Source organism: Aptenodytes forsteri, unplaced genomic scaffold (genome assembly GCF_000699145.1).
Source record: "Aptenodytes forsteri isolate BGI_AS27 unplaced genomic scaffold, ASM69914v1 Scaffold383, whole genome shotgun sequence".
NCBI classification, from domain to species: domain Eukaryota; kingdom Metazoa; phylum Chordata; class Aves; order Sphenisciformes; family Spheniscidae; genus Aptenodytes; species Aptenodytes forsteri.
The window spans coordinates 837,063-841,708 of NW_008794640.1; positions in this window are offsets into that span (position 1 = coordinate 837,063).

Here is a 4,646-nt window from a genome sequence, read left to right on the forward strand (position 1 = left end):
GTAGTTCCCCGGGTCTTCCTTTTTTCCCTTTTGAAAAATGGGGGTTATGTTTCCCTTTTTCCAGTCAGTGGGAACTTCACCGGACTGCCACGACTTCTCAAATACGATGGAGAGAGGCTTAGCAACTTCATCCGCCAGTTCCTTCAGGACCCACGGATGGATCTCATCAGGTCCCATGGACTTGTGCACCTTCAGGTGCCTCAGATGGTCTCGAACCTGATGTTCTTCCACAGTGGGCGGCTCTTCATTCTCCCAGTCCCTGCCTTTGCCTTCTGCTGCTTGCGCGGTGAGGCTCAAGCACTTGCCGGTGAAGACTTTGGGAAGATAGAAGCCACCTTAAAACCAAACAAATGAAAGAAAACTAAAGTGGATTTTCACTGTTTTGTACATCTTCAAATGCAATACCTAGTTCTCAAGCCTTAGATTTAAAAGCAATAAAGTACATTTGTTTTTACCATCAAGTTTGACCAGTGTTAAAATGTATTTCAGGAGGGCTGACAGCCCCATACTTCTGTTCCCCAGGAACTGATGATCCTGAAACAGGGGAGCATCTTCATTCATGTAAATAATTGTCATGACTGCACAGTGCCGAGTCCCCCATGCAGGATGAGAAGTTCCCCAAGTATCATCAAGCCCTTCTCTGCTAAGCTGGAAGGGCCAACTTGGAAGTGAGCAGCAGAGAGATTTTGATTACAGAGATAAATTTTCCAATGACAATTTTTAACCAGGTTTACCAGGAGGCAACTGGATCCCAGAGACTGTGACACCAGCTACTTCATCCTTCTGTTTCTTCGTAGTCGGTACTGGCTAAAGCAGTACCTGGGTTCCCTAATCCCTCCTTGTGGGCAGCTGCTGTGTAGCTCATGCTAGCAAATTTGGGGATCCTTTTACTTGGTGAAAGTTTCTTTATTTAGCACCCATAAGAGATACAGCTGTCTTTTTCTTGAATAAATCTGTATTAGCCCTTTTATTTTTTATGGAAAAACACCAGTTTCAATCTGAAACTCTGCCCACATCAGGATGCACGTCCAGCCTGACAATTTAGGTTAGACTCTGATGACATTGTTCAGTTCTCAGATAAAACTTTCAGACACAACTAAGTGACTTAGTACCCCGCTTCTTAGTCATAATTTCAGCATTTAGGAATTCCACTCAGTGGAAGTCTCAGACAGCCATGAGCCTAGACAACCATTGGGAAATCATTCGATTTAGGTCTCAGGGTCACTTAGGCACTTTTGAAGATGCTCTCCTTATTTTTTTAATGGAATGAGGTCCTGAGAATATGCTGAGAGAGGACTGAAGAGGACTCAGTCCATATATCTGTGGTCTATGCTAAGTATTGTACTTTTGGGTCTTTTTCTCAAAAAAAAATTAAATTTGTTAGACCGAGGTACATTCACCAACCTCAAAAAAGTTTGCGTATGGGTGAAGAGCACCAGCAGTTGTGAGTATAAAATTCCTAATCCTCTATGCAATAGATTCAGGGCATAGTGAACTAAATGCCATTTCTCCAGGCTTTAAACATATATGCACTTAAATCAGCCTTCTGGGATGTAGGACTGTCTGTGCTGGAAGTTCACCTGAAGTTTAAAGCACTAAAATAGCATTTCAGACACAGCAGAAGTCATCTGATTTTATAGAAATTGTGACCATAGGATTAACTATTGCTCACCCATGTTTCCAGCAGCACAGTATCCTCCTCTCTTTGGCAGAGAGGGGAGTGTTGTCAGGGCCGAGGAGTGCTCAAAACTGCATGGTCAAGCCAGCAGTGAACTTGAGCTCTGTCCTTTTGCATCCTATAGATCTAATTTTCAGCATTAAAGAACACCTGCATCAGCAGTTGGGATCAGTAGAAGGCAGAGATGAAAATGTACGCCTAGTATACATCAATTGCCTGCGTCTTTAGAGAGCTGGCATATACTTGCACAGACTCTTACCACCTAAGTTGACCCTTATTTCCTGATCCTGTCCTCCTCATATGAACTGGCTGGGATGGCAATGGGGGAAACCTCCATGAAGTACAGACCACCAGGAAGACACTGGGCTGTTGCTGACTGTGAGCTGCTAATAGCTCATGCCTAGGAGTTGATAATTACTACGGCATGCCTGATTGCTTTAATTTTTTGCTCTATTCCTGGATCGGCCCAAAATCCACAGAGTTGCAAAGTGGTTTATAGGTCGGGTCCGTTCCTCTCTTGGATGTATGTTGCTTGATGCATGTAGTTACTTTCTAACTGACCAATCTTGTCAACAAGAAGTTAGCAAGTATTTACCCTCTTATTTCTCTGGATGTGTAAAGTGAATCATAGACATTAAGTGACTGGTCTCAGGTACTTAGAGCTACCTCACGTTAGTCTTAGACTGTGGCTAAACCACCAAATTCTGACTGTAGGACACAGGATTCAACCTCACAGCTCCAACTGTCATGTCTAACACAAATATGCACCACAAGGGATAAAGACAAAATTAAAACAAATTCTAGTCCTAGTACTGTGAAATCAGATTAGTGCAGAAAGGGCAACTCTGAGCTAATATTTGATAGTGGTGATGATCACATTTAACCCTGTTAGTCATTCCTGATTTGCTTAGCATGTGCATCATGCTGGACAAAAAATATTCAAAGAGATGCAATCAATATGTTTCTTTTAACACTGGGTGTGCCCTTGGTTCTTTCAGTTCATAATGACCTAAAATACTAAAAACATCCAGTTTTGATCCAAGTTTTTATTCTGCTTTACAGAGATAAGCAGAATGGAGAACTCCTGATTCCAGCACTAAGGGAAGCAGGAGTTACAGTCATCCTGCCGAAATAATAAATATTATTTTGTGTATCACAGTGTATCCAGTGGCACCATTAATAGCTTATTGATCCTTTGTACCTAAAAGGTTGCAGCAGGGTAGTTTGCCAGCATCAGTTAAGCAGAACAATAGTTGTGATTGGGAAAATACTGAACACTTTCCATGCTGATGTTGTGCCTTGTCACAGCTCTTTTTCAGTTGGGTTACTGTGCTCTGACCTGTCATGAAACACCTGTTCTTCAAGCAGTTTCTTCGCATGTTTTCTCTTTTAGTCTCTTTTTCTCTCTCTTTCTTCTCAGTGAAAACATAGCTCTGACAGTGACTTTGGAAAGCCTCACAGCTGTTTTTCTTATTCTGAAGTAAAGCCACCCCACCAGCTCACAAAGGAACCCACTTAGCTTTTCTTTACGACACTGCCATTGTGTGGGTCTGTAAAACACCCTGCTTCTCAAAGTTTGCACAGCAAGCAGCTGTTGTGTTATTTTATTTGGCTTTTTGTAATTTTGGTTTTGGGTAAAACTGAATTTTTTCTCTTGGACAATGCGGCAGGGGGAGAAAGGGAGCAAAATGTAAGAAAGAGAAAAGCCTGATGGTCAGTAAATAATGAAAAACATCATTGCTACCAGTGATGCAGCTGAAAAGACGTCATGAATCAATGAGTCAGCTGGACAAAGACATGTTGAGAGCTAGGAGTCAGGGAAACACGTAGACAATTGGCAAATCTAATGAGCTCTAATAATAGATATATTTAGCAGTGCTGCGTGATGTGAAGGATAAATCTCATAGTCAGGTTAACCCTTGGACAATGGCAGGCACATTGCCAGTCATCTTCCTAATCACTGACCGAGATACTAAGTAGGAAAAGTCCCGTCTTCTCATGGGGAGAGATTGATGTAAATAGGTGGCTAAACAGTCACTTTTCTACTCCTCCCTTGTATTTGTGGGAGTGACACCCACATGAAAAACTGTAGTAAACTACTCAGTACAAGACTATCCAAGCAGGCTCAGAAAAAAAAAATTTATTTGTTCTAAGAATGACTGTTTTATGCCTCTCAGCAGAGCAGATGGGAGGGGCTCCTTTTCTACTATCATCAGAAAGCCCAAACCCAGACCTGACAGTGCAGGTTTCATGGAAGCAGGCCAGGATCAGTAACTATCAGTGCCACTCAAAGGTGTGGAAGGGCAGACCAGAATTGTCAAAATCAGGCTTTATCATCTCCACAAACGGCCAAGGCAGCACACCCCCAAGACAAGACTATCTGGAAGAGTCTTGCACCGGAGACAGAAAAGTGAACTATACTGAGCCAGGAGTCAGGAGGTTGAGATTAAACCTATTCGTAACACACAGAGAGGTGGAAGATCAGATTCAAATATTTCATCTACTTTAAGAGACTTAACTGTACATCTTCCACAGTGAGGAAACTTGCTCATCTGGGGTAAGCTATCAGTAGGACAGACTTCTACTCACTGATGGTATTTTTCAGGTTGGTACCTGGTAACTAACAGTGGATGGGTTAGAAGAAGATTTTTTTCAGAATTTAATTTCAGGGAATAACTTTGTTTTCCATTCAGTTTCAGAAAGAATTAAGAAAATGAAATAACAGAACTTCCCTCTTTGCTTCTATCTGAAAACTTTGTTCTAGTTCACCTCTACGTGATACAGCCGGTATGCTTAGAGGGTCCACAGAGAGTCACTGAGAAAACATCTAACTAAATGCCAGCCTCAGACACCCTGAGGGAGGTTACCCTCTTTTAGAGAGTTTAACACAATGCCATTTTAACACAGAAAAGAGGTTAACTCTGATATTGATACTTCTGCTAACTTCTCAATTTTTTTCACCACAGGA